The following is a 19,236-nucleotide window of genomic DNA, read 5'->3' as shown; positions in this document are numbered from 1 at the left end:
ATAGATATTTACAAGTGTTATATCGTCTTGTTGGAGTGTTCCCTTTATCATTATATAATGCCCTTCTTTGTCTCTTCTTAGGGTTTTTGTTTGAAAGTCTACTTTGTCTGATAATAAGTATCAATCCCCAGCTTTCTTTTCTTTGCCATTTGCATGAAGTATCATTTTCCATCCATTCACTTTCAGTTTGTGAATGTCTCTAGGTCTGAAGAGTGTCTCTTGTATGCAGCATATATATGGGTCTTGTTTTGTGATCCAATCAGCCACCCTATGTCTTTTGATTTGAGCATTTAGTCCATTGAAATTTAAAGTAGCTATTGATAAGAATGTACTTATTGCCATTTTGTCAGTTTTTCTGGGTGTTTTAGTAGTTCTTCTCTATTCCTTTCTTATTCTCTTACTCTCTTCCCTTCTGGTTTGACAGCTTTCTTTAGTATTATGTTTGGGTTCCTTTCTCAATTTTTTTGTGTATTTATTATAGGTTTCTGGTTTGTGATTACCCTGAGATTATTGGTATAGCAATCTATATTAAGTTGATGGTCTCTTTAGTTTGACCTCATGCTAAAAGTTCTACTTTTTTACTCCCTTTTTCCCACAATTTCTGTTTTTGATATCATATCTAACCTCTTTTGTTGTGCTTGTATATCCATTACCCTCTTATCATGGAAATAGATAATTTTAGTACTTTTGTCTTTTGACCTTCACATTAATTTCAAAGGTGCTCAATTTCCTACCTTTACTGTACATTTGCCATTAACTGTGATTTTATCATTTTTTATTATTATTTTATTATTCCTATTTGTGGTGTTCTCTTTTCCACTTAAATAAATCCCTCCAGCATTTCTTGTAAGGCTAGTTTCTTGGTGATAAACTCTTCTAGTTTTTGCTTGTCTGGGAAGCTGTTTATCTCTCCTTCCATTCAGAATGAATGAACCTTGCCAGGTAGAGTATTCCTGGCTGTAGTTTTTTTCCTTTCAACACTTTAAATATATCGTGCTACTCCCTTCTAGCCTGTAAGGTTTCTGCTGAGAAGTCAGCTGATAGCCTTATGGGGTTTCCTTTGTATTTAACTTGTTGCTTTTCCCTTGTAGCTTTTAGGATTCTCTCTTCATTTTTAATTGTTGACCTTTTAATTATAATGTATCTTGGTGTGGGCCTCTTTGCATTTATCTTGTTTGGTGCTCTCTGTGCTTCCTGTATCTGGATGTCTGTTTCTCTCCTTAGGTTAGGAAAGTTTTCAGCCATTACATCTTCAAATACATTCTCTGCCCCTTTGTCTCGCTCTTCTCCTTCTGGGACACCTATAAGATGGATGTTAATTCACTTGATGTTGTCCCAGAGTTCCCTTAGACTGTCCTCGTTCTTTTTAATTCTTTTTTCTTTTATCTATTCAGCTTGGGTAATTTCCTCTAGACTTTTGTTCAGCTCACTGTTCCCTTCTTCTGCATCATATACTCTGCTATTGAGTTCCTCTAGTGAGTTTTTCATTTCCAGTATTGTACTCTTCATTTCTGATTGGTTCTTTTTTATATTTTCCAATTCTTTGCTGTCAATCTCACTAAGATCATCAATTCTTCTCTGAAGATCAGTGAACATCCTTATGAATATTTGTTTCAACTCTTTGTCAGGTAGATTGTTTATTTCTGTTTTATTTAGTTCTTTTTCTGGGTTTTGCTCTTGTCCCTTACTTGTAATGTATTCCTTTTCCTCCTCATTTTGTCTCTTTCTATGTGCTTATATCCATGCATTATGTAGGTCAGCTATGTCTCCTATCTTGGAGGGGTGACCTTATGTAAGAGATGCCTTATGAGGCCAGCAGTGTGCTTCCTGCTTGTCACCAGTACCAAATGTTTCAGGAGTGACCCTTATGTGGGCTATATGTGTCCTTCTGTTGTGGCAGGGTGGCTCTTGCTGCAGGTGTCTGGGGGGGCTAGTCTGTTTCCCTGGCCAGCTGCTTGTAATTCTCAGGTGTGTGTAGCTGCTATGAACCCTTCAGTCACTTTGTTGGGCATGGGGAGCCCGAGCACAGTTGGCTGCTAGATCTAATAGCACATTCCTGTTCCAGTTTTTCTGTTAAGTGAGTAGACCCCCAGCATGGCTGGTTGTTAGGCTCAGGGGCTTATAATTGCTGTAGGCCTCTTGCCTACAAGACTCTTGTCACCTCTCTCAGGATTGCAGCTGAGTGGGGCTGGCCCCAGGCTTGGGAGCACCCAGTTGTTTCAGGTTTTGAAAGGTGGGGCTGATCCCCAATGTGACTGTTTCAGAAACACAAGTTGACTGCAATTGTCAGCACTCCACAGGGCGACACACTCCATCAACATGGTCCTTCCTTGTGTGCATGCCCCAGTGCTCTGAAGCAGACCCAGTCACCCAACTTCAGATGCCCTACACACTCCACCAATGCCTCATACACTCAACCCACTCTTCGTGCATTCCCTGCCCCTCCAAGGTGGTCCCACTGCCCCAGCTGCAGAGGTTCCAGTCGTCCAGCCTATGCAGATCCACAAGTTGACTGACGGCTTGCTGTTGGGTGGGGCCAGTCCCTAGGGCAGGCTGCCTGCCTTGCCTGAGCTGGATTAAATCAATGCTCTAGTGGATGGGGCAGACCGTGGGCTAACCAGTTGGGACGAACTCCAATGGGATCTGATAGCATCTGTGTCAACACACCTGCACTGGGTCATAGTAATGGCTGCTACCAATGTCTCAGTCCCTGGAGAGGTCTCACTTCTCACCAAGATGCACCCAGAGCCTATCAGGTGAGTCTCTTTTCACCAAAGGATTGTATACCTTTCTTTCTGGTGATTTTAAATTGCTTTGGAAAATGGGTGAATTTGTGCATGGGCCCTTTATGAAGAGGCGTTTTTCCTTATGTCTGATAGCTTTTCTGGGGTTGTTCCCTGTTGTTGTTAGTAACCAGTAAAGCCTGATATTGTGATGCTTGTCTCAGTTGTGCTAAGTCCAAAAGCTGCTTATTGTGGTAAGACGCTCCCACTCAGCTCCTTGACTCCTCCAGAGAAGGTCGTGTACCTTAAGGCTGCTCCTGGCCAGCCGTGAAGCACCATGGCTCAAAGGTGGCTTTTTCCTCTCCAGAAAATAATTTCTGCTTCTATCTCAGTCAGCACTGTCCCTCGTTGTTGGGTTTCTTTTTGTCCAGTTTTCAGTTCTCTGTCAGGAGTGATTGTTCCAAGCCTAGCTGTAAATTTGTTTGGTCTGTGGGAGGAGGTGAGTTCAGATTCTGCCTATGCTGCCATCTTGACACCATCTCTCGGGGCGGGGGGGCAGTTAATATATATATTGATAATTAGTCATCCTAATAGATGTGAGGTGACATCTCATTGTGATTTTCATTTGCATTTCCCTGATGATTAATGATGCTGAGCATCTTTTCATATAACTGTTGGTCACTTTTATGGCTTCTTTGGAGAAATGTCTATTCAGTTCTTTTGTCCATTTTTAAGTTGGGTTTTTTGGTTGTTTTTGTTTTTGTTTTGCTATTTAGTTATAGCAGTTCCTTATATATTTTGGATATTAACCCCTTATCACATATATGGTCTATAAATATTTACACCAAGGAAATGAAAAGATTTGCACACTGAAAACTACAAAACACTGATGAAAGAAATTATAGAAGACAGCAATGAATGGAAAGACATGCCATGCTCATGGATTGTATGACTTAATATTGTTAAAATGTCCATACTACCAAGAGAAATCTACAGATTCAATGCAGTTACTATCAAAACACCACTGGCATGTTGTACAGAAATAGGAAAAACAATCCTAAAATTTATATATAACCACAGAAGACCCCAAAGAGCCCAAAAAGCTTGAGAAATAAGAATAAAGCTGGAGGCATCACACTTCTGATTTCAAAATATGTTACAAATTTACAGTAAGTAAAACAATATGGTACTGGCATAAATAAAGACATATAGGCCAATGGAACAGAATTGAGAGCCCAGAAATCTACCCTCACATATATAGTCACCTGATTTTTGACAAGGATGCCAAGAACACAAAATAGGGAACGTCTCTTCAAAAAATGATGTTGAGGAAACTGGATATCCACTTTCAAAAGAATGAAAATGGACCCATATCTTACACATAAACAAAAATCAATTCAAAATGGATTCAAAACTTAAACTTAAGATCTAAATCTCTAAAACTCCTAGAAGAAAACATCAGGGAAAAGCTTCACGACATTAGTCTTCACAATATTTTCATGGATATGATACCAAAAATATTGTCAATGAAAACATAAACAAATAGGGCTATATCAGTCTAACAAGCTTCTGCCCAGTGAAAGAAATAATCAACAGAGTGAAACAGCAATCTATGGAGTGGTAGTGTGCATCATTTTGATGACTGTGAAAGAAAAATGAAAGATAATAAGCACACAAATAAAAAGTATAGGACCAATACACATTGCTGCCGTAAGTGAACTGTACTACACATAAAATTAAAGAACTTAGAGACTGAATCATATCTTGCCTCTAAGGAGGCTCATTGCTTCTGAAGTCAGAATATACTGGTCAGACAGGATTACATATGCATACCCATATCACTACAATAAAAGGATGACCAGTTTTCTGAAGGCCAAAATAAAAAAAAAATTAATTTGAAGTGCATCCTAGGATGCCTTTTTAAAACACTTCCAACATCACAGAAATGAAAAATCATTAAAATTCTTCTATCTTTGCTCAATTTTCCTCACCTTCATTACTATTGTCTAAACATTTTGAAACCCAATCATATAGAGAAAACTAAAGGCAGAGGTGACACAAAATAAATTCCACATAGCTGACTCTTGCCTTAAGATAAGTAACTCAGGGGTGACTACATGTTTGTATTTTTGTGGCTCCCCATAAGTGGAACTTGGCCCTCAGATTCCAAGAAAGTAGAAAGACAAAGAAAAGACTCAGAGGGACTTAGGAAGGAGTCAAGAGGAGCAGAAAGGACCTGGGAAGTAGGTAAATAAGCCGTGTTAAACAGACACTAGTCTTTGGAATTAGAAACTCGTCAGAGACCAGTGCAGATGGGCCTCTGAGGGGGGAGAAATTAATGGATTAAGAGAAAAGAAAACTGGCCCTGGGAGCAAACAGCTCCTGAGAGAGAAGGCCAAGCTCCAGAACAGACACAACTAAAGGAGCTGGCAGGAATTTGGAGCTGGGCCCAGACCTGTGATATTTTCAGCTTCCAGCATCTACTGGCTGTTAGAGAATTATAGGAAATGGAGAAGCTGAAGCTCGGTAAAGCCATTCATATATTGACATTAAAATTTCCCAAGTTACAAGTTGAAGGAGATGATAATTTTAATCTGTCTAATGTACTCCGACACTGCCACTCAAAGCTAAAAAGAAAAGAATCCACTGTTTTGAAGTTGATAAGAAAAATCTGTGGATATGGACTAGTTTATCATCTATATGAATTTTATTGGTCAAATATTATGTTACAGATATTTCTAGGTTTCTTCATTAAAATATAATCTTAACACATATTTAACTAATAAGATTATTTATAAAAACTGGATTTAAGCCAATAAATTACCATTTGCCTCCACAAAGTACAATTATTTATATACTATATCTGCAACTGGCTAAAGAACAATGAAATATGCATTAAAATTTGTCAAACACAAAAATTAAAAGAAATTATATATTATTATATGTAATTTCAAAAAGTATATTTTCAATATATATATACCAAAAAAGTGTTCTTTTAAATAATAGTGCGTGAAAAGAAGTCATTCCAAGGATAAGAGTTGTAGAGACAAGCAAAAGAAACTCAACAGGTAAAAGAAAACAGAAGCTTTTTTTAAAAATCAAAAACTCTGTGAAGAGAGATAATAGAAAGTAGTAGAGCTATCTTCCTAATCTGGTTGTTTGAAGTCAAAAAAGACTTTGGAAAGGCAGACAGACTTCCATGATCACGCGAGCTTGGCCAGCGTTGAGTTAAACCAAATTAACGTCTTTACTCTAGGACTTTCCAGGGGCTTTAATAAACAAATTAGCAGCATACATGATCAAGAATAGACTACACAGTATGAAAAGTCCCCATTCTAACTTAGCTAATAACGTCACTTAGTAATTCATTCATTAAACAGAATGCCAATTAATATCTTTGTTACCAGATAATTTTTCCTGGAATCACAATTCCAAAAGGACTGCTGTGAAAGTATGACTTACCACAGATAACAAAGATTGATAAATCTCTGACATCAAGCTACGTGGCTATGTAAAATGGTCCATTTCTTTCTTGAATAAAAATGAGATCTCGGGGGCCGCCTTGTGACCTAGTGGTTACGTTGGCATAATCTGCTTTGGCAGCCTGGGGTTTACAGGTTTGGATCCTGGGGGCGGACCTACACACTACTCATCAAGCCATGCTTTTGCTGCACCCCACATAAAAGAACTAGAATGACCTGCAACTAGGATATACAACTATGTGCTGGGGCTTTGGGGAGAAAAAAAAAAAGAAAAAGATTGGCAACAAACCTCAGCTCAGGGCCAATCTTCCTCACCAAAAAAAGCATACTTAAAAAAAAATCATTAAATACTATCTGGCAAGTTTTAAAAAAAAGTGAGAACTCAACCTCAGCAACATTACCACTCAAATATAAATATAATGTGAATAAACATGGTGAATTAATTATTCCCTGTCCTAGCACACAGGTAGGCATGGAATAAGATGTTTGACTAACATTTGTTTGGGAACTCACTATGAATATTGTGGATGGAAATAAATTATGTAGAGGGAAAATGATACTATATCTAACAAAAAATTCTCATGAATCTCTCTCATTAGTTATATTTGATCAGTATGATTATGGCATATATTGTATAGAACAGGGGTTGACAAACTTTTTCTATAAAATGTCACTGTTAACTATTTTAGAGTTTGCAGGTCGTATGATGTTTGTTGCAACTACTCAACTCTACATGCTCTTGTAACAAAAACAACCATAGATAATACATAAACAAAAAGAACATTGCTGTGTTTCAATGAAAATTTATTTAAAAAATAGGGGGCAAGCTGTATTTGACCCTCAGGCTATCGTTTGCTGACAGCTATTATAGAAGATAGAATTTGAATTTAAATTTTGCAATATCTGCCTCAGTAAACCTTCAATTTTTGCATGAGTTGTGGTTATCTAATTAAAATGTCACCAGTCACATGAAAACATTGTAAAAGTGTTTTTTCATACATGGGAAATATAAATAATTGGTTGTATCACAGAACCAATAGAGAAAATCAACAAAGTCAAAAGTTAGTCATTTTAAAAGACAATAAGATTGAGAAACTCCAAAAAAGAGAGAAGGAGAAAAAGAGAGAAAAGAAGTGACATATCAAGAATTACATTGGATGTATCACCATAGATTCTATAGACATTGAAAGATCGCAGGAGAATACCAAGTTCTTCACAGTAATAACTAAGTGAAATAGAAAAATCTCTTAGAAAAATACAGATTAACAAAAACTAACACAAAAAGAAATGGAAAAGTTAAATAATTTCAATAGTTTTATATCTAACAAAAGATTGAATTATTAAATTAAAAAAACACACAGAAAATTCCAGATACTGATGCTTTCAGTGGTGGAACGTTTATGGAAGAAATAATGCCAACTTTAAATAAACAATCTTAGAAAATGAAGGACAAAACACTTCTCAATGATTTTATTAAATAAATTTGATTTTTTTCTTTAACAGTGTCCCTCAGTAACGACAATTTTGAACCCTCATTTTTTGCTACATGCCAGGCCCCTTCGTCGTACAATTTTTGTCAGATTCCATGAGATTTCAGCTACTCTTGGTTACTACAGTGGTGTAATCTTGGTATTTAGAACTCAGTCTTTTTCATTAAGTATTTCCAATCTTGAACTTGATTCAGAGATTATCTCATGCTCTACTGCAGCACAGGTCACTCCTGCTTGTAGTAAGTGGGTGGTATGAAGTGGCTCTGAGATGCCTCTCACTGCTATCTGAGAGCTGGGTTCTCCAATGTTGGGGTTATGAAGGGGGACAGGAGTGGCAGAGGTCTCCCTTCATCACCAGCCACACGTCAGTGGTGGGGAAGTACTCCAGGACTCACATGGTTCGGTCTGCTTGGCTGGTAGCCTGTTCTGAAGTAATTCTTTCTACCTAGGTGGTGAGTGGGATTTTCCTGGAGAGGGTTCAGGTTCAGCTCCACCACCGAGAACTGTTCAGCTCTGCCAGGGGAAGCTGTCCCAACCTCGTCCCTGGATTGGGTGTCTCAGTGACTTTGAAGTGTCTCTGACTCCTATTCCTTCCCTGACCTTTGCGTTCCTTCACACAGACCATGAAAACCACTAGATTTCTCTTCCACAACCTCTAAGGTACATAAAGAAACTTCTTAGGGTCAATTTCTGTCACAGATTATGTTCCCCAGAAAGCAGACACTGAGAAGGATATTTGCATGCAGGAAATCTCTTGGAGAATATCTCAGGATCATCAACCAAGACCAAAAGCTGCTAGGTGCTGTAACCGTGATTCTTAGAATTATCTGACAATAAAATTTGCGCTGTTTCATTTCTGCTATGCCACCTTGTTTCCTCAAGTCTCACTCATTTTTGCATCGAGCTGAGCACTTCCATGTTGTTGTTATGAAGTGTGCAACATGTGGCCTGCAAGGTCTCCTCTGCAGGGGAAGAGACACTAACCAATAGTATTTACAAATCAGAATTTGTAGAATACTAAGCCTGGCTAAGACATTACAAGTCAAGAAAATCATAGATCGATTTCCCTGAGAAACAGAGACTCAAAAAACCCTAGCAAAATATTGGGAAGCAGAACTGAGCAAAATAGATAAAGAAAAATAAATGATGAGCATTGGAATGTAACTCAAGAAATCAAGACTATTTTAACATCAAAAAAAGTCAATCCATGTAATTTTCCACATTAACAAAATAAAGAAGAAGAGCCATTTGATCGTCTCAAAGATTGAACAAAAATCATCTGGTAAAATTCAATCTTTATTCATAATAAAGATTTTCAGCACAGTAGGAGTTGAAAGGAATTTCCACAGTCTAAAAATGTACATCTTTAAAAACAAACAAACAGCTAACACTGTATTTAATGGTGAAATAGTGAATATTTTCTCTTTATGAGAACAAGGCAGGGATGCCAATGTTATCACTTCTATTAAATATTGTTTTGAGGGGTATCAGCTAGTGCTAAGGATAAAAAACATAGGGATTAGAATGAAAGAACTAAAACTTCTCTATCACAGAAGACATTATTTTTTGCCTAGAAAAGCTTTAATAAACTTATAAAACCATGGCTAGAGTTAGAATGAGGACATTAAGAATGTAGGATACAGTCAATATACAGAAATGAATTGCACTTCTATATAGTAGTAACAAATAACTAAAACGTGCAATAAAAATTTTATTTACATCATCCACAGGCATTAAATAAATAGGAATAACAAAACTCGTATGAAACCTCTACAGTGAAAGCTATAAAATGTTATTGAGGGAAATTAAAGACTCAAATAAAGAAGAGTTAGTCATGTTCATAGACTGGAAATTTTCATATTGTTAAGATGTTAATTCTACACTGTTGATCAATAAATTCAAGAAAATCTCTATCAGAATTCCTACAGGCTTTTTTTAAAAAATAGAATTTGAGAAGTTGATTCTAAAATTTGTATGGAAATTCATGTGGAAATTTTTAAGTTAGATTAGTAAAAGCCTTAAAAAAGCCTTAGTAAAAAGCCTTAAAAAACAAAGTTGGAAGACGTACAACTTTATTTCAAGATTTAACACAAAGCAATGTTAATCAATATTGCATGCAATTGGTGTAAACATAAACAAATTTATCACTGGAACAAATGGCTAAGCACAGAGTAAGTTCTCAATTATTGTTTGTTGATGGAATCAGAAAGGAGCATTTCCTTTCTATTCCTTTTTCCTTCCAATCTCTCTCTGGTGAAGTTTTTGGCAAAACCTAATAGAGGTCCACCTAGTAAACGAGGAATGTATTTTACCAAGTTGCAGCCCATCCAAAAACAGCTGCAGAGGTGTGTACCTCTGGCTTACATCCAAATGGAGAAATATTTCAATATTTTACTATTAACTATGAGTTTATCATAGTTCTGGGGATTTAGTTTATCAAGTCAAGCAACTCATTTTTTATTCCTATTTCACTAAGAGTTTTAATAATAAATAAATACTAAATTTTATCAAATGTTTTTTCTGTATCTAGAGAGATGATGTGATTTTCCTCCTTTATTCTGCACAGATGTTGACTTTTTTTTTCTTTTTTTGAGAAAGATTAGCCCTGAGCTAACATCTGCTGCCAATCCTCCTCTTCCTGCTGAGGAAGACTGGCCCTGAGCTAACATCCGTGCCCATCTTCCTCTATTTTATATGTGGGACGCCTGCCACTGCATGGCTTTACAAGCAGTGTGTAGGTCTGCATCCGGGATCCGAACCGGTGATTCTTGAGCCACGAAAGCAGAACCTGTGCCACCAGGCCGGCCCCTTGAGTTACTTTTATTATTCTTCCAATGTTAAACAAAACTTGAATTTCTAGGGGAGAAAAACAAACTTGGGCATGGTACTTATTATTTTTATACATTGCTGGATTTGGCTTACTAATATGACATTTACATATTATGATATTTACATCTACACTCATTGCACCTCAAAGATTGAGACCAACCTGTAATTGTCCTTTCTCATGCTGGCCTTGTTGGGTTTTGGTGTCAGATTTATATTTACCTGAGAGTTTTCCCCCAACTTTCTATTCTGTGGGAAAGTTTCTGTAACTTCAGAATTATTTCTTATTGAATATCCTATTAAACTCATCCTAAAAATCTAACTTATACTAGAGTTTTCTGTTGGGGAAAATTTTGACTATTTAATTTTGTTAATAGTTATATTGATATTTTCTACTTCTTCTTGTCATTTTTATGAGTAATATTTCTTCTAAATTTAAAAGATACGGTATATATATTTTCATAATATAAAGGAATGATATTCAAAATGTTTTGAACATAAAAATAATATAAATATATTTATAAATAAGTAACACTGAAATATTCAGTACTGGTAACACAAATTAGTAATTTAGCAATGTAATCTAGTAATATAAATTAACTATATATGTGTGTATGGAACTGCTTACTCAGTCATGTAAATTGTAGTGTAGATTATTCATCAAACCATTATAATATGTTCCAATTTGTTTGGTGATTTTAAGAAATTTTAGTGCAATCTCTTGTTTAATGTGGCCGTTACTAACTAAATTATGCCCCTTCATGAGCCCCATTAAATAGATACTCATCAGATCCTTGGTAGCCGACTTAGTAGGAATTTTTCCTAACATCCTTAGTGAAGTAACAGGAGTTCCATTCAATAACAACAAAGTCTCTTATAGCAGAGCCATGATACAGATATTCAATGTCTCTATAATTGACTTAGTTACTGTATTAGTTTCCTAAGCAACAGAAATTAGTTTCTCAGTTCTGGAGTCTAAAAGTCCAAAATTATGGGCTTGCCAGGGCCAGGCTCCCTCCGAAGCCTGCAGGAGGATCCTTCGTCACCTCTTCCTGGCTTCCCGTGGTTTGCTGGCAATCGCTGGCATTTCTAGGCTTGGAGCTGCATTAGTTCTCTTCTCTTTCTTTGTTGTCGCATGGTATTTTCCTTGCATCTCTGTATCTTCACATGGTCATCTTATGAGGACATCATGTTAGTATTCACTCTACTCCAGTATGACCTCATCTTAACTAATTACATCTGCAACAACTCTGTTAGAATGTCAGCATATCTTTTTGAGGTGACACAAGTCAACCCCTAACTGTCACCAAATCAGTCTTTTTGGAAAGAGTTATGAAATTCATTTAAACCTAATTCTTCAGCTAGTTGAGATGCACCATGCTATGGTTTAGATATATTCCCACTGGCCTCTGGTTTCTACTTTCCATTCTGACAGCCAAACGCTCACTTCTTTGAAGACATTTTTGTCCTTTTTGCCTTCTGGATACTTTTGGAGATTTTCTTTGTATCTCACCTTTTCACAGTTTCACTATATGCTTCTAGGGGTAGAATTTTTTTGTGCTTGCCTGAGGTTCATCAGGTTTCATGAGTATGTGATTAGGTGTCTTGTCACAGATTCGGCTTTGCTCTTTCCTCTTTTCTGGAATTCCTCTTGGGCATATGTCAGAACTTCAAACTCCTTCCTCCATATTCCTTACTTCTTAAACTAGTTACCTTTCTTTGTCCCTCTGGGCTGCACTATGAAGAATGTAGTTTGATCAATTCTCCAGTTTCTTAATTCTCTCTTCAGCATTTCTGATATTTACACCATTAAACAGAGGTTTTAATCTTTAATTTGAGTTCATAATTTCATACTTTTGACTATATTTTCATTTCTAGAATTTGTATCAGATTCTCTTTAAAATCTGATTATTTTCAGTGTTTCCAATTTCCTGTAAATGTTCAAAAACATGCATTTTATTTCTTTAAATATAATGAACATGGTTATGTTATCATGATCGGATCTTCTAAACACCTGAAAATTTTGTTGGTCTATTTGTCATATCCATTGTCTGGCTGGCTGACCCATAATGCTTTGTTAACAAGATTTTTTTATTTTGAACTTTGCTTCCCTTGTAACAACATTTGTGGAAATCCATTTAGGTATACAATAGAAGAAGCATTTAGCGTAGGCTTGCATTCCCTCAGTGCAGAGCAACAGGATCGCCCGCCTGGAGAACTTTAAATTTGTGACGAGGTTTTGGTATGCCAAGATAATTGAAACTTGGGTGGAAAATCCCTGAGAGGGGTGACAAGGAGCCGCAGTTTCATAGCATTATGATTCTCTTAGCACCTGGGAACTTTCCTTGCCCTCACTGGGGGTGTTTGCCGCTGGAGCACCTCAACCTGAGCAGGCAGCCTTTTGTGCTCTCTATGTAAGCACTTTGGTTTGTCTCTTTTAACCTGGGCACCCAAGCTAGTGATTTCTAGGTTCTGAAAATGCTCTCAGGTTAAAGGAACTCAATACTCTCCTTACTTCCTAGCCTTCTGGTTTACCTTAGATATTGGCACAATTATTTCTTGCTTTCTTATCTATTTTTGGATGCTTTAAGAAGTTTTTAAAATCTCTGTCATTCAACATTTTTGGTTGTTTTCAGAAAAAGGATTAATCCAAATACCGCTTCACTCTTATCACCATATATACAATTCTTCTTTATTTCATTTTATTTTTTCTTGGATAACTAACAAGTTATCCAAACAAAGAAGTAAATGCATATGTACCAAGCCATAAACACTCATCTACGGGAGCCATATTTAATCATTGAGCTTTAAATTGTCATTCGAGACGTAGAAGGTGTGGCTAGACCATATGTTTTAGTTATAACATTTTGTAATAAATAAGTTACATTAAACATGCTGAAAAGATTTTTTAATATATATTCAGTTGGCACCAGAGTTAAAATAAAAAGTACCCCTAACCTTTTATTTAGATATCTCTTCCTTGAAATATTTTTAGCATCATAGACATTAAGTGCTCACTATTTAAATAGAGTCATAAAAAGTTTCTGTGAATTCACTCATCTAACCATTCACCTACTCCAAACTTGCATTTTTCTGACATCCCTTAGGCATTTTTGGGGTGTATTTTTTCAGGAAGTTTTTCCTCACCAACCCCACTCTGCCTCCCCTACTGTTTGGTGCTCCTATTTTCTTTCATAAAAACACAATCAACAGCCAATAATAACTAATTATTATGACTTTACTTTTATTATGTCCCACAACTTTAATAAGCATTGTATAGGCATTATTTTATTCAAAACTCACGGTAGTGCTGATTGATTGGATGGCGTAGTGCTACATACCAACCAACAATTATTTGAGATCTCTGTAGATAAAGGTATTATGCTGTGGGCTCTACAGTCGAATGAGCAATTTATTACTTTTTCAGGTTTATGTACATTTAGGGACATTCAACTAATGCTAGAATGAGATAAAAAATTCAAGGGAAACCACAAAACATGTAGTAAACATTATTAGACTAATCCATAACTTGGTGGGTTTTAAAACATTTTGCATCACTTTTCCTTTCTGTTAGATTAAATGCCCAGAAATGCCCCTTTTAATAAATGTAAAATTAATGAAAATTAGGGAGGATATTTAATTAAATTGATTTTTTTTTAAAGCTTGGCCCTGAGCCAACATCTGTTGCCAATTTTCCTCTTTTTTTAATTTTTCCTTCTCTTCAAAGCCCCCCACTACGTAGTTCTAGGTCCTTTTGGTTGTGGCATGTGGGACACCGCCTCAGCATGGCTTGATGAGCAGTGCCATGTCCATGCCCAGGATTTGAACCAGTGAAACTCTGGGCCACTAAAGTGGAGCGAACAAACTTAACCACTCGGCCACGGGGCTGGCACCTAATTAGTTTTAAATCAATATTTTCAACAAAATTGAACTATGCAAAAATATAAAATATCAATGTAATTGATATAACCATTTATAGCAAGATAATATATAAGGTAAATTCTCATGTTACCTATGTTATAATATGGTTCTATTCCCCAAATAATTTAAGTTGATTTTATTGAGATAAGAAACATTTACTGATGAAACGCGTGGCCCATTACACATAATGGCATAACATTTCAGACTCTTTAAAACTTGTTATTGCTCTAAATCTTCACAATGACATTTGAGCGTCATTGTCATTTCATTAACATTGCACATCATTCTACACTTCAATTAGATAACTGCAGATCTTAATGAGATTTTAGTAGTAACAATATGCACTATCATAAAATTTGTGAGCTCTCATGGAAATTAAGCTCCATTGCTTCTGTGGAGTTGTAAGTTTCCTGAGACAGCTCAAGCAGATGCTTGAGTCAGCCCATGGCTAACTAAAAGCGAAATTTATCTGATGCTCTTTCATGTGCTCTTTCTGGGCTCTCTTCTCCTTTCCGCACAATCAATTATCACATCAGTACTTGAGCCACAGGGCACTTGATGGCCAGGGATCTCCTTTCAGGCTTAGAAGGAGTGGTAGTCTCCAAATAATTTAGTCTACTCTCCTTACTCTGTGTAAAAAGACACTGAAGCCCAGAGAAGCACTGATCTCAGTAAGACACAACTAAGGTGTTGCCAAAATAGGCAGAGAAATGGGACTTTCTGATTTATGCTGCCTGTATATTTATGTTTTGCTGTTTCAAATCAAAAGTAAGCAAGCGATAGCAATATTCTGGAAATTCACTGGCAAGAGCTCAAATGAATGAAAGTTTAAGATGATAAATTCAATGTCATTTTATAAGGGAGGGAAGCAAAGGTTTGTGAGACCAATATCAGCGGTGATTGTATGCCAGAAGGAGAGAAATGGGATGATGTGCATCAGAAGTGATGTGTGTGTGTTGGGGGGAGTCACATGCTTTGTCAAGCTTACCAAAACCTCCATATTACTCTATCAATATTAAATAATCCTTAAATTCCCCATATTACTTGACGCACCAGTAAAAATTGATCCCTCTCGCCATTAGTTTCTAGGACTTCGTACATTACTGATTTTCCTCCTACCTAAATGGTTACTTCTCCTTTGGGCCCTGCTCAGCCCCCTCGTCTCTGGATGTTGGCATGCCCAGGGCACAATCCTTGGACTTCCCTTCTCTGTTCACATTCACTCTCTTGGTGATCAAATTTAGTATGGAACTCCGGGTTTCTCCTGCCACCCCAAACCTGTTTCATCCATTCATCTCAGTCAAATGAAATATTGTCTGTCTAGCTGTTTCAACCAAAATCTTTGGCATGATACTCAACTTTTCTCTTTATCTTAAAATTGCATCCAATCTCTTAGCAGGAATATATCCAGATGCTGATCACCCCATTACTGTCTCTGCAGCTACCACCCTGGTGCAGCCACCAATATCTCTTCCCTGCATTCATGGCTTGTCTCCCTGCTTCCATGGTTACTTTCCTATAGGCTAGTCTAAGTAACACATCTAAATTGTTACATCATTCCTTTGGTTAAAGCCCTCCATTCATTCATTTATTTCTTCAACAAATATTCATTCTCCATTGATTCGCTGGTTTATTCATCAAATGTTTTCATGTGGCAGGCACTCTTTCAGATGCTTGGTATCTACCACTGAATAAAGCAAAGTAATGCCTGCCCTATAAGCTTACATTCAAGCAGGGAAGAAACACAATAAACAACAAATGCGACTTAAAATGTAAACCATATTCTTTATTAGAAATTCTGTGAAGAAAAAAGTAGCTCAGGGTAAGAGGGACAGAATGCCAGGTTGTTAATGGTAGGGAGAGTGAAACAGCCTTAGTCAATAACTGAAGAATAGAAGAAAATGCTAATAACAAAATTATAATGTCAGTGATCTTTCATATTTATATCCATGAATGAACAGAAAGATTATAATTAGTTTGTAAATGTAAGTGAAAAAAAGAAATTTGCAAAATTTGAAAAAAAATAATTTTGTAATTCTAAAAATAAAGCTAAGAAAGCTGTGCAATGGAAATAATATTAATAGGATAATACATGATTAAGTAATTATTTTTGTTTGTCTCCTGCTGTGCTTTTTCGCAGTAGTCAATTTCACCTTGTGAATGCAAGATCTTCACTCCGCTTCTTTGGGATACTGTCTATTTTAACCTAGTGAATGGAATTATCAAAGCAACCTGACAAAGTAACTGCTTAAACAAATTCATTGCAGATACGGGTAAAAGTTTTATTTCAAACTTGTGTTAAGAGAACCAGCAACAAAGTATGTTCTAATGTGTCTTTTGGGAGAAGCTGTATTATCAGAAGATAGGTTAGGCTAACAGCTCTAGACTAGGTACAAGAAAAAAATTTTTTTGATGATTTCTAGGATAACTATAAGGTTGGTTAAAGTCCTTGCAACTTTAAATGGTAATATTATTAGATTTCTCACAGACCGAAGATCAGCTGGATGGGTAAATATGACTTCTCAGAAGGGATCTTACAGCCATTAATGTGCGTCAGATGCTGGGGCACATATGTGCCTGGGGGCTTACACAAATCTTGTGCATCTGCCCACCATGGCCAGAGGCCAGGGGAGGTCAGTGGCTTCTCCTTCTCTTCAGTCTTCCAGATCTTATGTGAATGCCTCTCATTGGTAGAATCTAACCCAAAATCCTGCTGACAAGAGATTCTGGGAAATGCGTTTCCAAGGTTTCTCCCATGCAATGTAGGGGAGAATGCTGCTGATTTGACAGTTCCCAGCATGGCACAAAGATACAGAAAAACATAGCATGGCTCCAAATACAGGCACAGAAAAGGTTAAGTTACAAAGGTTTATATATTTGAGAGATATTACAGCTAAAATATGGAATTTATTTCTCCTACCAAAAAAAAGAAATTCCTCAATTCACAAATATTTATTAAACAAGTACCAGGAATTAATCTTGGGAAAGCTGCACAAAGAATGGGCAATGAATGAATTTTAAATCGTATGAAAGAACAAGATTGGGCAAAAACAAGATGATTTTTTTCTATTTATTAAGGGGGAATAATAAAAACAACATATTCAGGGTCCGGCCCTGTGGCCTAGTGGTTAAGTTTGGCTCAGTCCACTTCAGCAGCCTGGGTTCGGTTCTCAGACATGGAGCTACACCACTTGCTGGCAGCCATGCTGCGGTGGCAACCCACATACAAAATAGCGGAAGGCTCGCAGAGATGTTAGCTCAGGGCTAATGCTCCTCAGCAAAAATCCCCCAAAAACAACCAAAAAACCCCAACATATTCAGATAATAATGAAAATAATGGTATTCTGCTGTACATTTTAAATTGATAATGGTGCTTTACTATTGTCCATTATCTGCTTGCTGTAATATCGTTTTAGGATCATTTTTCCACGCCTCTTAATTCTAAAATAATTTTATCATTGTTTAGTAAAATTGAAGTCATGTCTACTTAACACATTTTCTGTTACTATAGTCTTTAAAACTGTCCTCTTAAAGCAGCATTATATTTCATTGAATCAAATTATAAAAATTATTTTTTTCTGCTATTGTTCAACAGTTAGGCTCTTTTGACACTTACAGAATGATAAATTTTAGGCATGTAACTTTTTTTGTTGTTGGGATTAATGTGTTAGGAGAAGTTCCTAGGAAAGGAAAACACAAATATTTTAATGGCTCTTCATGCACATGGCATTATTTTAATTTACATTCTCTCTAATACTAGAACGTTATCCTACTCATTTACATTATGAAATTTAATTTTATCTTGATCTTGTAATTAATATAATAAATGATATTCTGCTTTTTATTATATAAACTATATATATGTATCATATTCTTTCTCCACACCTCCACATGTATATTTTATGGTTCCTTCTGGATCTCAAGACATTCTTGCAGTTAGGAGCTCTGCCTTGTTCATTTTCTACCACACACAGTGACTTAACCATAAATGCTCAGTAAAAATATATTAAATGCATTTAAATCATATGACTATGAAATATGGAAAGCTAAAAGAAAATTCAGATTATTATGATGGAAAAATACTTCCAGGAACTCTTTCCTGGTCATCATGTGTCTTCACACTATCCTTTTTATGTATTCTTCTAGGTTCTTAATGGTTTATTTTCTCATATATTTGTTTCCTTATTGTATTAGGATTCAGAAAAATACTATAAACCTTACCTTGTAGTACTCAAATGTGGGAAGATGAGTAAGCATCTTGAAAATTTTTAAAAAACGATATTGCATTCGATAGATTGGATTTGGATGCAATGAATGAAAGCACAGAAAGCTTGGATGTAGCCCCCCCACTCAGACTGAACTGCTTCTAGGAAAACTCTTCTGATGTGCCCTGCTCCTAACCTTTAAGAGTCTTGTTCAAGTTTATAACAAAAAAGAAAGAAAGAAAGAAAGAATTTGCTTTGAGATATCCCTGAGTATTAATGGCTCTGCCATTCAGATATGAAGGCTGAGATGCAAAGTGGCCTACTTTGACCTTGAGAGTTAATCTACATGCCTCTCCTCTCTTCTGTACTGGAATGCACCACATTTCAAACCTACTTCTCTGATAACCTTATCAACATTAAACTTTCACCACAGAAAACAAAGAGACTTTTTCTTAACTATAAAGATTGCAATCTTTTTCCTTCTGAGTTATTGCCCATGACTTCTTTCTGTTACTTTTCAGAGATGACTCAAAATTTGCACACTCATTGCTTTAACAACCTGATAATCCTAACACACCTATTTTAATAG

Source organism: Equus quagga, chromosome 2 (assembly GCF_021613505.1).
Source record: "Equus quagga isolate Etosha38 chromosome 2, UCLA_HA_Equagga_1.0, whole genome shotgun sequence".
In the NCBI taxonomy this organism is placed as follows: Eukaryota; Metazoa; Chordata; class Mammalia; order Perissodactyla; family Equidae; genus Equus; species Equus quagga.
The sequence above is the reverse complement of the archived record's forward strand: the minus strand, read 5'-3'. Positions refer to the sequence as shown.